The sequence below is a fragment of the Perognathus longimembris genome, chromosome 5 (assembly GCF_023159225.1).
Source record: "Perognathus longimembris pacificus isolate PPM17 chromosome 5, ASM2315922v1, whole genome shotgun sequence".
Lineage (NCBI taxonomy): Eukaryota > Metazoa > Chordata > Mammalia > Rodentia > Heteromyidae > Perognathus > Perognathus longimembris.
In genome coordinates this window covers 24,036,534-24,056,116 of record NC_063165.1, presented here as the reverse complement: position 1 = coordinate 24,056,116, position 19,583 = coordinate 24,036,534, and the positions used below count along the sequence as shown (strand labels likewise).

Below are 19,583 nucleotides of genomic sequence, written 5' to 3'. Positions count from 1 at the left end.
TAAAGGTCATTTGGTCCATCAAGGCATATCCTTTTTAGTACTCTATTTCCCTAAGGATGGCAACTAATTGTTTCTTGAATGACATTCTTGCTTTTTACCTCCACAACTTTGCCTGCAGGCTCTTCTAAGCATTTATTATTCTCCACATGAAAAAGTACTTTCTGAAATACGTGCAGAATTTATTTTTTAATTTTCATTTATGTCTTGTCCTGTAATCTGTGTTGAAATGGAAATAATAATTAGGGTTGACATTATCTATGACAGTTAAGACTTTATGTGCTTCAAATCAGATACTTCCAGCCCTATCCTTAATATTAAATACCAAGATTTATAGTCTAGACAACCAGACCTGCATAACAAACAGTAGTAGAGCTCTGTTATAAATATGTTTTCTAAATTTATACTGTTTCTAGTATAATTATTTTGTTTTTCAGAAGAGAGACTACCACTCATCAAAAGTAATGGAGTTTTTGGTATGTTCTATCACTTGTGAATATACATTCATATTGTATATTACATGGATACATATCTATAAATATGTATCTATGAGTTCATTTACAGTAACCATGTACATACATTTCATATAAGCACAGCCACCAACATAAAACATATCATTTATGAAGTAGAATGATGAAAAAACATACTAGAATGTAATGTTATCCAACCCATTTTATTACATGTTTTTCACCTATCATTCAGTAATTATTGATTTGGATAATATATCAAGTGTAATAAAATATCAATTAATATAGACTTAAATGTAGAGTATATATTTTCCAGATTTTTTTTTGAAGCTAGTAGTTAAGTTTAGAGGCACAAAAGGTTAAAGATTAAAGCTCATGTTTTTGTTTTTTTGTTTGGCTTTTGTAAATGCTAGAAAGAGATTATTCATTAATATACAATTTTGATCTTAATAACAACATTTTAAACAATAAATTTTAGTCATTCTCTCATTAATGCTATTTGGCACATTATTAAAGTGTCATCGTAATTCAAAATTCCATTGGGATCTAAAATGAAACAAAAAAACTCAACTGAAATAATTCAAACTAAATAATTTAGTTAGTACCCAGATAACAATAGTTTCATATTTTACCATAAAAAATAAAGGTTCAGGACAATTTTCTCTCTTTTCAACACAATTTAAATTTTTATTTTGTTATAAAAAAACACACACAACCTGAAGAAATTGTTTATTTTTAGTGTTTCTAGAGTTCATAAGCTTTGTAAATACATTATATATAATATGTAAGAGACATACAGGCACAAATAATTCACATATTACAAAAGAAAAATCTAGGATATGAGGTCTCAAATTTATTCTTCTATATCTTCTTCCAAGCAGCACAGCATACCGATCTCACTAAAAGCTATGCAAAGCATCAAATCAAAACCAGGACAGTTTTTTTAAATTTTGTGAAATGATCAATATCAAACCTATTACCACAAATAGGATTTAGTTATGGGACTGAACATTTGTTCAGACTAGAGAAATGTAAACTCCATTTCAGACCTCTCACTTGTTTCATATTCTAAAACAACATGGAAAGACAGGAGTAACTTTTATTATCAGGATTCTTGGAGTATGTTTTAATGCCATAAGTGTAGAGAAATTTTCCCTGTGATCCTAAGATATTGTTTCATCACAAAAGAAAAGGGATGTTAGGACAAGAGAAATCTTTTTTTTAAAAAATCTTTTTATCATAAAAGCAGCAGGACATTCTCCCTTCATCATGAGCAAAGAGAATCTCTTTTCCCACCTTTCCTTCTCAAACAACATTGGGAATGAAGGTCATAATGTTTTAGAAGAAAGATCAGTTCTGAGAATATTTACACTTTCAAGGTATATTTTCTAAGTTGAAAAAATGGCCAAATATCTCTGTGCTTTTACCAGTAAAAGGTTTGTGACATCCCAATCCTCACTTGACAAATTATTAAAAATAATTAAGAAATGATAACAATTACAGATCCACGGTGCTCAACAGAATACTCAGTGACAACATGTATATGAGATGTGTGCAATGTAAACCAATATAGGACCTCAAAGTATAAAGATGTAAAACTAAGGATACATTTACTTCCTAGAAATGAACCCTACAACTCTCATCACATCATATAGGGCTTTTTGTCATCTATCCACCTGTGACTAATTTTGTGTTGCATTTTAAATAAAAATTCATAGCTAGCTTAACCATGAAATCTAAAATTGAGATGTTATTGGGTTATCATGTGACATTTTAGAACATGCATATGTCTTTGTACTGAGTAAAACATCCATTCACTTTGTTTGGATGAAAATATTTTAAATCCTTTTTAAATAAGTTCTACAATATAATATTTGTAATTGCAGTTACCCTACTATGTAATAGCACACAAGAATTTCTCTTTTTAGTCCTATACAAATGTATAATTTAGCACACAAAGGTCAGCTTTTCCTCAAGCATTCCTTTCACCTAAATTTTGTATTTTTCTCTTCTCTATGGAGCATAAGTACTTGATTCAAACTAGAAAAAAAAAAAAGAATCATGAGTAATAGTTGTTTGAGTACATAGTCAAGCTTGCACATTCCACTTTCCATCTCAAATTATTCAATTCTCTGAGTTATTTGAACAAGAAAATACTGAAATTAAAAAAAAAATCATCATGCTTATTATGTAAAGAATAAATGTATTGTTATTTCACTCACAAAATATTTTGAAATACATTTCTGCTAAGGATATATACCATGGACTAAAAATAAAACATTTATAAAAGACTAACCATTACATATATTATTCAACTATTTTCCAATGGTAAATCATTTCACAAAGTTAATTGAGTAAAAAATGTGTTTTATTTGTTAACTGAATGCAAGAAAAGAGTATATTAGAGAAATGTAAAAAAGCCTGCTTTTAAAAATTCAACCTAAACTGTCAGATTATATTATTTGAAGTCATTGAAGAGATATTTGACTTTTAGGCATTAATTGGATGGTGCAATTCTAAATTCATATTTAAAATAAAGTACAAAGATGACTATGATAGCATAAAGTTCATGCTCGTCCTATACCACAATTATTCTAATAAATGACAATAGATTTCTAAAGCAAACAATTATCTGTGAGTAAATTGCATGTTGGCTTGACATTGCCTCCCACTGAAGCTGGCATCTCTCTCACCAATCTCTTTCTTCTCCCTAGTCTATCCTATTCAACAAACACAGTTAACAGCTGTGAATGCAAACAAGACACATTTGGCAAAAGTAGGAACCAGATGCCAAAGTCTGAATGTATGTTCTATTCAAAGCACCAGAGCCTGTTGCTAACTCCTTCGTGTCACCTCGGCTGGCTCTGCTTTTAGATTATCTACTGGCAGGCAAGGAAGGCGCATCTGGAAGTTTTGTTGAGGTCGTGCATCTGTAGCCTCATCTTGATTAATTTATTAGATTGCAAACACTCTGTAGTGATTTTCCATTTATAAGGATGTGCTGGGGAAAATAAAATAATGCATCAATACCACATTTTATACTCACGAGCCCATACCAACACATAAAAAATCTTTTGAAAATAAAAACAATGTAGAAAACAGTAATATTGTTCATTGATAATAAAAACCTCAAATTTAATAATTGAATTGATTTTTTTTTCCTGAAAGCAGGACATTGTTTCCAAAATAGTTAAAATATGCCAGCCTATGAACAATATTTAATCTTAGCATAAGAATAAAAATATAATATTAGGAAATGGATGATAAATCATTTCAATTATCTAGGTAGAGAACTATTACCTAGTCTTCTATTAAAATTAGCATAAAGTGCTAAATTATATGTTGTGGAGATGGTAAATATATGCCCGTAATACTTTTCTTATAACTAATAAACCTAGGTAGGATTGATTTGGGTTGGCGGTGAAAGAGAAAGAGGGAGAGACAAATAGGGCATGTCTGTTCAGTATACATAGTATGCTTACATGGATATCTAACTTACCTTCTCCTAAAACAGAAAAGTATTAAAGTACATAATATTTAAAGAAAAAGACAAATATAATAAAATTTTGTCTGATCATATATACAAAATATTTTATTTGGGAACTTCATTCTTCTAAATTCTAAATGAAGATGATTACATAGTTACACTTTCAATCCATCTTGACAAGTACTACAATTATGCACATTTAAAGCAAAATATGACCCAGTAATGTTCTGCCACCTACACGTAGTGATAAAAAATGTTCTAAAGCATTCTTTCCAGTTAAAACTTAAAGTAGTATAGGTTGGAAGGTGGTTTTTTAATGGTTATTCAGCAAGATATTATTTTGATGTGTGAAAACATTAACAAGTAATTTCCACACTTACTTTCTTTAACAAATAATTTCTAAACTTTTATACACTGTCATTGGTACCTTGTTAACTAATTTCCACTTCATAATTATGAAGGGATTATTTTCAGTATGATTCCATAATTTATTGAGAAAGTTAAGAGTGCAATATGTGATAATTAGAGATATGCTTATATTTAAATGTAATCTATTCATCCCTGGTTCAAATTAATAAATTCAATATTTTATTGCATACATACACATTTTCCTTATAAGATATACCATTCTGATGAAATTATACATTGACTTCTTAGTTTGTGAGTTGAATTTTCACTGTCAAATATTCTCAGTTAAAAATAATTTTATTTAAAAAAATAGTAAATAGAGCATGGTGGCCTGCTTGAACAAATCTATCCTGTATTGTAATGATTAAGTTTAAAGTGGTTACAATAAATAGTTCCCATAATATAAAATGGAAAGATTTTGATGTTATGAATAGTAAATATGTAAAAAGTGGACACAAAGTGCTGAATAAAAGAGGAGAAGAAGGCAAGGATTTGATGCCAACCATAGTAAAGGAGGTAAAGCAAATCAGAAATTTATCACCTAAGGTAATATGGAGAGCAATTTTTTTTAGTTTAATTGTATTGTCAAGGTGCTGACAGAGTTACATATGTCAAACTTGTTACCTCCTCCCTTATTTTTCTCCCATCTATCCTCTGCCACAACCCCCACACACACTGCCAGTTGTACAGTTCATTCTGAGCAAATTATCTTTTAAGTTCCCCTGTTGCATTGGTTCACCCTTTATTCTTTGTCACACCATTTTGATATTCACATTCTTTTAATAATTTTATGTATGTGTTTGTTTGTTTGTTTATTTATTTATTTATTTGGTCATAGGGCTTGAATTCTGGACCTGTGCGCTATCTCTGAACTCTTCATCTCAAGGCTAGCACCCTACCACTTGAACCAAAGAGCCACTTTGGTTTTCTGTTGATTAATTGGAGATTAAAATATCATGGACAGAAATTTTCTGCCTGGTCTGGCTTTGAATTGTGATCCTCATATCTCAGCCTCTTGAGTAACTAGGATTACAGGCATGAGTGGGTGCTTGGCATCTTCTAATAAATTTAAATTACCAATGAGAAATGACATATTTTCAAAACTCTCATTTTCCTAGCAGATAACGTTAATTTTTTTCAAGCATTCACAGAACATAGATTCTGTGATCCAATCAGTGCTTCCATTAGACAAGCAAAAAAATTTAAAAGATTCTATATCATCATAGAATGTTAAATTAGAAAATGTTATTTTTAGTCAAATGTTTGTTAGAGGAAAGAAAAACATGTAGCAGTAGGTAAAACTTGAAAAGGTACTTGGAGAAAGTCTCCTATGACCTTCAGAAAATAGATATGAAAGCAAATCTATTTCTTCAGGAGTGTGGCCATTATGGAGAAAATGATTGGATGAATGTAGTAGGCATTTATGGGCCATGCATTTGCACATTTACTATCTTCATGTTAGAACAAGTATCAAATTCATGTGAGAAAATGCATGTAAATTATTTCACTACAATGTGGCAGAAAACTACTAAGATTTAGGATCTAAAAAAACATTGTACTCATTATAAGTATAATAATTAAGCACTGAATAAACTATTAAATTACTCCAAAAGGCAAATTACTAGCTTCTGTTAGATCAAACACTTCCAGCTGGCACTCGATGCAATCCTGCTATACCAGTATATGTTACTTTTTAGAATTCAACTACTAGTGTGGTTGAGATAAACACAGCTATGTTGATAGCAATATTGGATTTGTCCCAAGAGAGATAAGATTCTCCAGGTCCTAATGAACCCACACGTCTACCAGCATGACTTATATCTACCTAAACTCATTATAAGCCATTATGTACTGGATTGTTTTCTTCCTAAACATTTTATTTTGAAGTTCTAGTATTTGCTTTTCAGAATATAACTTTATTTAGAAACAGAGTCTATTAGGACACCATTACAATAAGCTGAAGTTATACAAATGGGCCTTAATCTGTCATAATTGGACTCCTTGTAAAAACAGAAAAAGACACAGAGAAGCACAAAAAGAAGACCATTTGAATGCAGAAATAAAAAAAAAAAAGCAGCTGTTACCTCCAAAATGAGCAGAGAGAACTTAGAAAGAAACAACCCTACTAACAGCTGGATCTTGAAATTAAAGCCTCTAGAACCATGGGAAAATATAATTATGTAATGAATCCATCATTCTTTGATACTTTACTATGACAATTGTAGAAAACCAATACACCATGGAAATGGGTACCTAATACATACTCAAGGTCACATTGTACATTTAACTACTGAGAACCTCGTCCTCTATGGAAGCATTTAATGTACCTTATCCCTAGTTTCATATCCTGGACCTGTTTTTAGTGATACATCATTGTACTAAACCTTCTGTACAGGTAGTACTTATTTTTACTTTGGGTTTTTCTTCTAAAATGCATAATAATGGGCCAACATTTTTATGTATTCTATTATCTTTAAGTACAAAGGAGTTATTCAACAAAGCAGTTCATGAATATAAAACATTTTATTTTATATAAAACTAAATGCCTTCTTCTCTATAATTAGGAAATATCTCTGTAATTTTTCCATCCAGGTTCTCCACAGTCTAGGTCTATTTTAGCTATATAGGTCAAGTACACATCTAATCCATTCCTAGGAAATGGAGGATCAATAAACCACTAGATCAGATCATCTTAGTAGTACCTTCAATTGTAGCTACAAACATAACGTTGCTCTCGTTAACAATTTTTAATTTTCCCCGTCTGCCATAAAAGTCCATCTCAATTGCAGCATCTCCCATTTTTAAAATTAACATAAGGCGATTCATTATAGTGATTTTTCTACAAATTCATATACATTCCTTCCCATTACATTTCTTCTTATCTTAATAAAGTGGCTTCTTCAGTCTTTGTTAGAACTGATGTGTGATTAATTTTATATTAAATGTGACAAAACTACGATAATGTTTCTATCATCCTAAATGTTCACCATCCAATTTACACTGAAATAGAGTCCACTTCACAGACAAATGCATGCCATCATACCGATGCATGATGACACCAGAAAAGGCCTCAAGCTGGGCTCAGTTTTCTTTCACCTAATGGGACCATACAAGCTATGTGCAACTTGTACATTCACCATTTCCTTGCCTAATTACTATAAAGAGAACAACTGATGCCCTATCAGTATTTATAATTTTTTATAATTTTATTTTTTATGGTTTCAACAAGACTCAGAGCAATTGAAAAGTAAATTTGCTACTTAGAAAATTTAAGTAGAAATGTTGTTTTTTTTTTAATATCATGAGAGCCATGTTTCCAGTAGAACTTATTAAATTCAGAAAGAAAGGAATGATTCCTAGAAACACAAATGACCAAGGAAATTTTATTTTTCATTCTAATTTGCATATCTTCCCTTTGTCATTATGATGATAAAGGTGAAGAGTGTTGGTAGATAATGTAAACATTAAAAAGTAAAATAACATTGCATTTATCCTCTTTCAATTTCTTGGAAAGAATATAGTAGTTGGGCACTAATGACTCAAGCCTTGTAATCCTAGCTATTTAGAAAGCTGAGATCGAAAGATCAGAGTTCCAAGGAAGCCTGAGTAGAAAATTTGTGAGTATCCAATTAAGTAACAACAACAAACAAGAAGATCAGATCAGGGACAGGGCTTAGGACACAAGTTAAATTCCCAGGGAGAACAAAACAAATAGACAAATAGATCAATGGCTGGATAGATAGATAGATAGATAGATAGATAGATAGATAGATAGATAGATAGATATGTAAATAGGTTAGGTGGGTAGATAGGTAGATAATAGATATCTGTCTATTATCTGTCTATCTGTCTGTCAGTTGTCTGTATGTCTGTCCAAGTATCTATATATTTTACAGGTTGGAATTTCCCTGTTGAATTTTCATATATTTGCTTATAATCCACTTACCCTCAACCTTTTATTATACTCTCAGTGTAACTTTGAAAGTCACTTTCCACTGAACTATTTCCTCCACACAGCATCTACCTCTCAAAATTTTCACCGTTTCCTCAATGTCACAAAATGATAGCTTACTGGGTACATTTCATGTCAAAATAATAATTTTTGAAAGTATGATAGAATCATTCTTATAGATTACTCACAAATTTGATTAAATATTTCCAATCTGATGCTAAGAAATAATTTCTGACTCAGAATGTGTGGGGTTTTTTTGTTGTTGTTTTGTTTTTTGTTTTGTTTTGTTGTTGTATTTTTGCCAGGCCTGGGCTTGGACTCAGGGCCTGAGCACTGTCCCTGGCTTCTTTTTGCTCAAGGCTAGCACTCTGCCACTTGAGCCACAACACCACTTCTGGCTGTTTTCTATATATGTGATGCTGGAGAATCGAACCCAGAGCTTCATATATATGAGGCAAGCACGCTTGCCACTAGGCCATATTCCCAGCCCCAGAATGTGTGTTAAATAGTTGGATTCTGCTTAGCAAATATGAGGTCCAGATTTTCTGTCCCATTCTCAAAAAAAAAGGTGTGTGTGGGGGGCAAATTCTAATTTTGAAGTATTGTTTGGAAAGAACAAAAGAGAGACAGAACATACATAACATTTTTCATTTATTTCTGAAAAAAAATTAATGTAGTCATTTCCAAGTGATGTACATGTTCCAGAGTAAGCATTGATTATTTTTCAAAGGTGGTGAACTTCAAATGACATGGCCTTTACCCTGTGGACCTTACATGATCACTCTTTTGAGCAACAGTGATATCATGCATTCTCACTAGAAAGCACATTAACTAGAATGATTTATGTCTTTATTCTTTCATAACTAATACTTTCATATATTCCAGGATCTTTCCATCTTTCCAACAATTGTTTTTGTAATGCTATGAACTGTTATTGTAAAGTTGGACATATATATGCATACATATAATACATTTTTATTAAAAGTGTAGTAATGACTATCTATGAACAGTGCATTTAGAGCTTTAGGTTTTCTTTGTTCTTTTTACATAAATATGGTGTTTTGCAATATTTATTTTTACTTTGTAGAAATAATTATTTAATGAACAAAATAAAGCATAATACTGAGCCAGGCACCAGTGGCTCATGCCTATAATCCTAACTAATCAAGAAGCTGAGATCTGATCATCACAGTTGGAAACCAGCTTGTGTAGAAAAGTCAGAGTGGTAGAGTGTTAGCCTTGAGCAATAAAACTCAGGCACATCCCCTAGGGCCTGATTGTAAAGTCCATGACCTGACATAATAAACAGAACAATACAAAAAAATATATACTACTGATACTCAAGGTATTTTCTTTTCTTCTTTCTTTTTCTTTTTATTATATTATAGAACAATTATATTATTATGTAAATCTCAAAAGAATTTTTGTCAATGTAATAGGAAAATTTAATTTTTTATTCCCTACATAGGTAGGAATATCTGAATTCTTTCTTTGAATCATGAAACTAGCTTATATTATAAACCACAAGGGAAGGGAATTTAAAATTTTTATGCGGCAATGAAAATGTACTTGGTACATGTATTGTGCAGCCAGAGTAGGAAATCTAAACCCAGATCTAAGACAAAGATAAAAAGCAAGAATGTAGTAGATAGAAATTGAGATGACACATATGATTCTATCTTTTCATGTGCATGTTCTTTATAACCACCAAGATTATGCTGGCTTGCCCCAACCTTGAGTTTCAGCAGTCTTTAATTTTCTTTTAACTAATGTAATTGCCAACATGACAGGATGTCACTTCTTTAAAAAAGGTTCTTTACATAATACTCCATATTGATAACAAACTCTTTTCAGTCATTCTCTCTTCTTTTCCTGGTAAAGAGCCAGCTGCTCTGAACCTACCATTATAGTAATTAAATGTTACCACCAGCCAAGAGCACTGGAGAGCAGATGTCTCCCTGGTCCCCCTTCCAACAAGAAGTCAGCTCTTCTCAGCCACTAGATTATAGCTATGCAAGACCTCCTGTAGAGAAATGGGTTAAAATGTAACCAAACTGACTCAAGTAACTTTTAAAATAACTGATACTTGTTTTTTTAAACTATAAAAGTTGGGTTGAGTTTTATGTGATTAAAAATGTTAAATCTATGTTTTCATCATACAAAAAGAGGAGGGGAAGAATAAAAAAAAATACTTAGAGCACACACTCATTTCTGAAATACAAAAATGACTCCTAGGAGAGTGAAGGTGTTACTCTGGAAGTTAACGATCTCCTCAAGTAGTCAATGTATCACAGCTATACGTTGGATTATGCCACTTAATGATCCTTTAGATTCTTACATGGTCCTCATTTCTTTTTTTCCACTAAAATCATTAAGAATTTCAGGAACTATAGATAAAGCTCCCATGCTACTCTATCAAGTACTCCTTGTTCTTCAGCTACTTTTCTCACTTTCTAGGTATGAGAAAAATAACACTCATTTCAACAAATGAGCTCATATTTCCCACATCTTGAATTAGGTTATACTCATTTTGCTCAATATACTTTACTAATACCTATAACTACAGAACCAACTTCTGACTAGAAATATTTCACAATCTCAAAGATTAAGAAAAATGCTTCATATTTTATCTCTATTTCTCTCATACATCTTAATGATATCACTGTGTGGGGATTGAACTAAGATCCTGTGCCTCTTTGTGCTCAAAGCTAGCACACTCCCACTTAAGCCACAATGCCACTCCCAGTTTTTGAGTGGTTGACTGGAGATTCTCATAAGGACTTTTCTTCCCTGGCTGGCCTTCAATAGCAATTCCCAGATGTCAGCCTCTTGAGTAGCTAGAATTAAAGATGGGAGTCACTACTTCCAGGAACTCTAAAATTCATATTTCATAACATAGTGCAAAAAAGCAAGTAAATAAAGACTTTTTGACACAAACGAGAAAACAAATGCTTTTTGAAGATAAAACTATAGACTATTTGCTAGCTAAATATTAACACATAACGTGCTAAACAATGGTGCAATGGCTGCTTTTCCAAGTAACAAAAACATCTGAAATATTTGGAAGATTAGGATTATGTAAATTTCCAAATAATTCTGATATCAATTCAAAATATATAATCATTTTACAAACCATTGAAGCTGTCAGTGCAAGTATGTTTTCAGAAAGAATTTAGAACAAGATATTTTATATGTAGGGTAGACTTACAAAGGCCTAGAATTTAAACTCAAGGAAATGCAACATATAGGGTGCATTTTTTTACAAATAATAACAATGGTTGATATGAATGCATATTGCAATATTGCTATTTTTAAATTTTTGTTTATCTATTTTATTTATGTGGTACCAAAAATTGAAACCAGGGCATCATGCATGCTAGACAAGCACTCTACTACTAAGCCATGTCCTGAGCCCTTGCAATATTTCTATTAAGGAACCTATGTAGGAAATTTATGTTTCTCTCTTTTTAAAAACATCATAGAGCAGTTTATCTGTTTCATTTCACAAATGCCTTTGGTCACCTATTACATTCCAGAAGTCATATTATATTAAGTCAATTTTCTCTATTGTTTATAACAACACTGTATAAACTATGACAAAAATTATAACACACTGTGAAATTAGTTCTTTTGTTTATCTCATCTATGGTTTAGCCTCTTTTGTTACTCTATTTGCTTTGGTAACCTGGGTATTGCATATATGTTTGTCTGAATTAGGGAAGGAAAGGGGAACAACAAAATGGTGAGACAAGGATGAAAGGCTAAACAATGAAACTGCAATATTTGCAAGACAATATGCTGCAGACCAACTGTACAAGTTGAGGGGGGTATTAGGGAGGAGAGAAGATGGGAGAACAATGAAGGAGGAGGTAACAAATTTGAAAAGAAATTTATTTACTACCTTACTCATGTAAGTCTAACCCTTCTGTACATCACTTAACAAAAAATTTAAAAATTACAAAAAATTAAAAACTGGGGATAATTAGTCCATGTTTAGGATAGTCCTACCAGAAGATTCAAATAGCTCAATAGCTATGTCCAGATGTACACATAAGAGGAACCACAACAGATCTGAAGAACAAATGGAACAGAATTGAAGACCCAGAAATGAAACCACAGAACTATGCCCACATAGTCTTTGATAAAGGAGCTTAAAAAATAGGATGGAAGAAATAGAGCCTCTTTAACAAATGGTGTTGGCAAAATTGGTTCAACACATGCAACAAACTAAAACTAGATCCTTATGTATCACCCCGCACCAAAATCAATTCCAAATGGATCAAAGACCTTGAAAGTAAAACAGATACCCTGAAAACACTAAAGGAAGAAGTAGGAGAAACACTTGGGGCTCCTTGGCACAGGATGGAACTTCCTTAACAAAGACCCAGAAATGCTACAAATCAACGAAAGGATGGACAAATGGGACTGGATCAAACTGCAGAGTTTCTGCAGGGCAAAGGACATAACTCGCAAGATAAACAGAAAGCCCACAGATTGGGAAAAGATCTTTACCGGACATACAAAGGACAAAAGCCTCATATCTAAAATATATGCAGAACTAAAAAATTACATTCCTCCAAACAGAAAGCCCACAGATTGGGAAAAGATCTTTACCGGACATACAAAGGACAAAAGCCTCATATCTAAAATATATGCAGAACTAAAAAATTACATTCCTCCAAAACAATACCACAAAGAACCAATAGCTCCCTCAACAAGTGGGCTAAAGAATTAAAAATAGACTTCTCTGATGAGGAAATGGGAATGGCCAAGAGACATAGGAAAAAGTGCTCTACATCACTGGCCATAAAAGAAATGCAAATCAAAACAACATTGAGATTCCACCTCACCCCAGTAAGAATGTCCTATATCAAGAAAATTAACAATAACAAATGTTGGAGGGGATGTGGTCAAAAGAGAACCCTACTTCATTGTTGGTGTGAATGTAAACTGGTTCAGCCACTCTGGCAAGAGGTATGGAGATTCCTCAGAAGGCTAAACATAGAGCTCCCCTATAATCCAGCAGCCCTACTTTTGGGCATCTACCCAAAAGACAACAAACAAGCACACACTAAAGCCACCAGCACAACAATGTTCATCACAGCACAATTTGTCATAGCTACAATATGGAACCAACCCAGATGCCCCTCAGTAGACCAATGGATCAGGAAAATGTGGTACATACACACATGGAATTTTATGCCTCCGTCAGAAAGAATGACATTGCCCATTCGTAAGGAAATGGAAGGACTTGGAAAAAATTATACTAAGTGAGCCAGACCCAAAGAAACATGGACTCTATGGTCTCCCTCATAGGAAATAATTAGCACAGGTTTAGGCAAGTCACAGAAGAGGATCTCAAGAGCCCAATAGCTATGCCCTTATGAACACATAAGATGAAGCTGAGTGAAATGAACATGCTATGTGTAACTGTAGCTTCTATTAATGATGATCTTCTTGTATCTCCTTCCTGTGGTGTACCTGCACTATCTCTGTATCTTATCTGAGTACAGTTGGAAACCTTGCATACTGGTATTAGAACTAGGAAACTGAAAGGGAATACCAAAATTGAGAGACACAGGGTAAAAAAGGCAAACGACTACAAAAGCAATATTTGCAAAACTGGTGTCAATGAACTGAACAACTCATTCGGGGGAAGGGGGGAGGGGGAAATGAGGGAAGTAGTAAAAAAAAACAACAACCAAGAAATGTATCCAATGCCTAACAAATGATACTGTAACCTCTCTGTACATCAGTTTGACAATAAAAATTAAAAAAATGTTAAAGAAAAAATATATATAAAAAAAAAAACCAACTGAACAACTCGTGGGGGGAATGAGGGAGCTGGTAGCAAACAGTACAAGAACTGTATCCAATACCTAATGTATGAAACTGTAACTTCTCCATATATCACTTTGACAATAAATAAGAAAAAAATAAAATAAAAAAGAATGAAAAGATAATGCTAATTGAAATGAACTCCAAGTTATAGAAACAGCTGGTTTATCATTGTTATTTTCAAAATACCATGTGAAATTATGCCCATTTTCTTTTGTCTTTCTTTCCCATGGTTCTTCCCCATGGTTCTTCCCCTGATATCACTGTAACTGATTTTAGTACTCTGGATATTGTATATATGTTTATTGACACTAGGGAAAGGAAAGGGAATACCAAAATAGAGAGACAAAGGATAAAAAGACAAACTGATGCAATACCAATACTTACAATACTTACAGTTGGTGAAAACCAACTGAACAACCCATGGGAGGGAGGGAAATGGGGAGGGGAGAGGAAGGGACAAAATAAGGGAGGAGGTAACAAGTCGGATAAGAAATGTATTCACTGACATACATATGAAACTGTAACCCCTGTGTACATCACTTTTAGAATAAAGAAATGACAAAAAAAAAAAAAACTGATAAGGAAATTGACTGGAAGCTTTAATGTGAGAGAGAATACCAGAACTGACATGTCTGATTTCTCTGGACAATATATTTGTTTTACAAACCCATTGGCAATGAAGTGTTTACCATTTTTTAAAATATTGTACAGACAAGTAAGTTCATTCCTTAAATAATTCTGCTCTCTTTATATTCAGCTTCATTTGAAGGATATGTCTTTTCCTCTGGACTCAAATCTGCTGAAAATGCAGAAGTCAGGGTTTATTGAATATTTACTAATCTTACCATGAAATAAAAGCATTCTTTTTCAAAGAGCTTCTGTATGTATTATATATTTTTATATGTATACTACTCTCCCAGTAAAGTGAGGTAAGGAAAATTGTTGAAAGACCATGGATCTTACACCTTAGTACAGCACATTGAAAATATATGTCAAAAAAGGCAATCGAGAAGGTAAAACAGGATGACATGGGCAAAATATTTTTGTACCCATAAGAAAATGGAACAGGAAATTTTGATGTGATTGGTTTGGGAAGGAAGGAGAGGGTATGTCAGGAAGGGGACATGATACACATGATTAATCTAAATAAAGTATATTATATGCATATGTGAATATGCCAAAATGAGTTATCAAGTATGACTAATGTTAGTAAAAATTAAAATGGTTTCAAAATATCTGCTCATACATCTTATTATTTTAGTTAGGTAATATCAGTTATTGTTTAGTAATATTGATGAAATGGTTTGGTTCATTACAGCCAGTAACATTCATTGTTTGGTTATTTTTTTGGCCATATATGGGTTTGAATACAAGAACTTGAGATAAGTAGGCACTTTACCACACATTTGTTATTTTTCAGACAGTTTTTCACAATTTTTGCTTAAAACTTGTTCTTAGTCATCCTCAGCCCAACACATCCTGTTTCACCTTTTAAGCACCGTGACCGAATTGTATGTTGTGGTAAATTCTTGCTAATATTTTCCCCATGATGCTTCCTTTAACTATCAGTCCTTCTCATCCCTGCCTTTTAACTACTATAGTTAGAGATGTGTGTTAACATGGTTGATGGCCAGCTGCCTTTGAAGACTGACATACAAATCAATGTGTGCTTAGTATCTGGACACTATGGAAACTTCATATTTGAACACTATCAAATTACCAGTATTTGACACTCTTTTATTTAGTCATGAATATTAAATTTTGAAAATATTCAACTTCCAAAACTAAATTTTAACATCTTTTTAAATATGGCTATATTATATACTGTTGATTGAGGACTTAATTTTAATGAAATATTAAATCATACAAGTGTCATTTGTTCTCTAAAGATTTCATGAGCAAAAATCAATTGATGTTGACTTAGAAGTAGTTCTGCTGGATGTATAAATTACTTCATACATATTATATAAATTATTCACTAGCCATGATTTATCTATTGTCTGTATTGTTTTGTTAGTCATTATACTTATAAGAACTCTTGGAGCTATTCATGGTCGGCCACATCTGCATTATGAGTACTTGGAAGGCTGAGGCATGACAATCAGCAATTGTTGGCTAGTCTGAACCACATTTCTTTTTTTTTTTTTTTTTTTGGCCAGTCCTAGGCTGTGAACTCATGGCCTGAGCACTGTCCCTGGCTTCTTTTTTGCTCAAGGCTAGCACTCTGCCACTTGAGCCACAGCGCCCCTTCTGGCCATTTTCTGTATATGTGGTGCTGAGGAATCGAACCCAGGGCCTCATGTATACAAGGCAAGCACTCTTGCCACGAGGCCATATTCCCAGCCCAAACACATTTCTGACTCAAAATTAAATGATATAAAAATGGAAATATTTAAGCATATTTTTATATTTTATTGCAAGTGACTTTTGATCATTTAAAAGTCAAATGCATACAATGTTTCTATATCTCTACAGATTGCAATAATGAATCTTGTGATTTTAAAAAAAATGTACATATTTTGCATTAATTCATTTGAACAAGCATGAAACCATTCCATGTCCCCAAGCATTGGCATTTATAGGAATGACAGCAGATATTCTCTTGAGTAGAAATTCCTTATAGTTACTTTTTCTGTCTCTTCTCCTTTTTAAAGCACATATAAAATGACATAACTTCCTTTCTCAATAAGTAACTTGTTTTTATTAATTTTGTTTCTGGTTTTTGTTTTTTTAGTTTTTTTGATTGTCAATTATACTGAAACGATTTCTTTACTTTTTTTCTAAAGTTAAGAGGGTCATTTTTTTCCTCTTTCTCTGTTCTGTGGCTTTTGACTTGGGATATTCACAGACATAAGTATCTTATTTTAATTCATTTGAATTTCAAGCTGAAGCAGAACCAAAGAAAGAAGTGTAAAAAACTTCTTCTTTAGAGAGTCTGAGAATCTAAAGATTATCTGGAGAAACAGATCATAAAATTATTTCAGAGTGCTTCTCTGCATGCTTCTTTTACTCTCAATATTATTTATTTACATTCTATAATTTGCCTTTAGCTTGCATTTAATTTTGGGTATATAATTATGAAACAAAATTGCAAATTTATTTGCCCTTGGCTAGTTCTAAATTCAGTGAAAATTGTTACTTTCTTCTTAACAGTAGTTGTATCTAAGGCTATCTCACAAATATCTGAGAAAGATGTAAAATGCAATAAGCATGAAATTTCAACCAGATACTTCAGTGAATTTGTATATATGTTTGTAGGAAACTGTGTCATTTGGAAATATTATCATAGTGGACAACCTAAAAGCATTAAATAGTTTCTCAGAGACTTTAGTTGTAATTACAATTTCAATTCCATAACCTGCCTACAAATGAATTTCAATAAACAACATTCAACAATTTTTTGAAGCACTAATAAAACATACCATAAAATATGTACATGTTTACTTTTATGTAATTAAACAAATGTGTAAGGATCTCCAAATGCAAAAAAACTATAGATTTTTATTTTGTGCGATGAATATGTGAATATGCACACATTGTATTTGCAGCTTTACCATTTATTTATTATTTTCCTAAAAATGGCCAATTTTAAAGCCTCTTACTCTAGATCTTTCTCATTGTTAGTATCCATAAATTAAATATAAAAATAAGCAAGACTTATACCTAACTATACCTGACTCAAAATACTTTTACATATCCACAGATGTAGATTTAGACATTAAAAACTCATGTCATGGTTCATCCTAACACTTTTGAATGAAAATATCCAAAAGAAACACATGCTTATGATAGACCTATCTAGGAAATAACCAAGAGTGCAAGTGTGTGTGTGTGTGTGTGTGTGTGTGTGCGTGTGTGTATGCATAGCCATGTAACTCTTCAATAAATATATAAACTTTTAAGTTCCCAATTTGTTAATTATGAGATGGGCAAAGTACTTGGTTTTATTCTAATAATCTCTACGGAGCCACTTCTTCAATTATGATGCTTTTTTTAATTTTTAATTTTATTGTCAAGTTGATGTAGTAGGTACATTTCTTGTCAAACATTGTTACCCGCTCTGTAGTTTTTCGACCACTTTACCCCTAGTCGCTCCCCTCCCGCCACCCACCGCCCCTTCTCCTCAAGTTGTAAAGTTCACATGTGTTTATCTGAGTTACGGAAGGGAAAGGGAACAACAAAATGGTGAAACAAAGGACAAAGGACTCACCAATGCAAACGCTATACTCACATATTTCTTGCTGGTTAGTTGGAGATGGAATCTGTTAGAATTTTCTTGGCTGTGAACTGCAGCCCTAAGATTTCAGTCTCCTGTGATGATAAGTTGCTATGAGCCATTGGTCCCAGCTTCACTTTCAAAGTTAATATACCCCTAAAACATTTTGTTCACATAAAAATATTCTTCATTGGGCTGAGAATATGGCCTAGCGGTAGTGCTTGCCTAGCATGCATGAAGCCCTGGGTTCGATTCCTCAGCACCACATAAACAGAAAAAGCCGAAAGTGGCGCTGTGGCTCAAGAGGTAGAGTGCTAGCCTTGAGCAAAAAAAAAAAAAAAAAAAAAAAAAAAAAAGAAGCCAGGGAGAGTGCTCAGGCCCTGAGTCCAAGGCCCAGCACTGGCAAAAAAAAAAAAAAACAAAAAAAAAAACTTCATTGAAGAACAACACACACACACACACACACACACACACACACACACACACACACACTTTTCTTTTTTTGCCAGTCCTGGAGCTTGGACTCAGGGCTTGAACACTGTCCTTGGCTTCTTTTTGCTCAAGGCTAGCGTTCTACCACTTGAGCCACAGAGCCACTTCCAGCCTTTTCTGTTTATGTGGTGCTGAGGAATCGAACCCAGGGCTTCATGAATGCTAGGCAGCCATTCTACCACTAAGGCACATTCTCTGCTGCAACAGTATTTTTTTTTAAATAAGCAATACTATTAAAACATTACTTTGAATATCAAAATATACTCTTACATTATGAAGGTAATGATTGTTATACAAAAATTCATAAATAATATTTTAAATGATTCTGTGTATAAGGAGAGCACATTTTAATTCTCTCTGCCTCTCTCTCCATCTCCCCTCGTGTCTCTATCTCTGTGTCTATCTGTCTCTGTGTCTGCCTGTCTGTCTCTTTGTCTCTCTCTTTCTCAATGCTATTACTAGAACGTGTACTTAGGAAGTCAAGTTCTTACTCAGATTTTTTTTTTTCCTCTCTGAAAAGTTGCAACACATTTGAGCCAAGCCTACAGCTCTGGGTTTTTGCTCCTGTATGATTGGATATAAAATTCTCTAGCATTTATTTTTCTGTCCTGGTTGGCTTCAAACCTTCACACATTTTTGGTTGGTATGATCAGGTCACACATAATATATTTTGTGAGAAATGCTCATTCTATCATTTGCAAATTTTCTAAGAAGATTAATATG

At 32.9% G+C, this 19,583-nt stretch overlaps 1 long non-coding RNA gene across 1 annotated transcript in view; it reads left to right on the top strand.

The window, feature by feature from the left end:
• Positions 1–12,080, top strand: part of LOC125351244 — a 29,381-nt gene extending 17,301 nt beyond the window's left edge. Inside the window, exons 2-3 of the long non-coding RNA XR_007210918.1 lie at positions 4,609–4,611; positions 11,937–12,080. This is a non-coding gene — a long non-coding RNA (uncharacterized LOC125351244). The remainder of the gene's footprint in view (positions 1–4,608; positions 4,612–11,936) is intronic.
• The last annotated feature ends 7,503 nt before the right edge of the window (positions 12,081–19,583 follow it).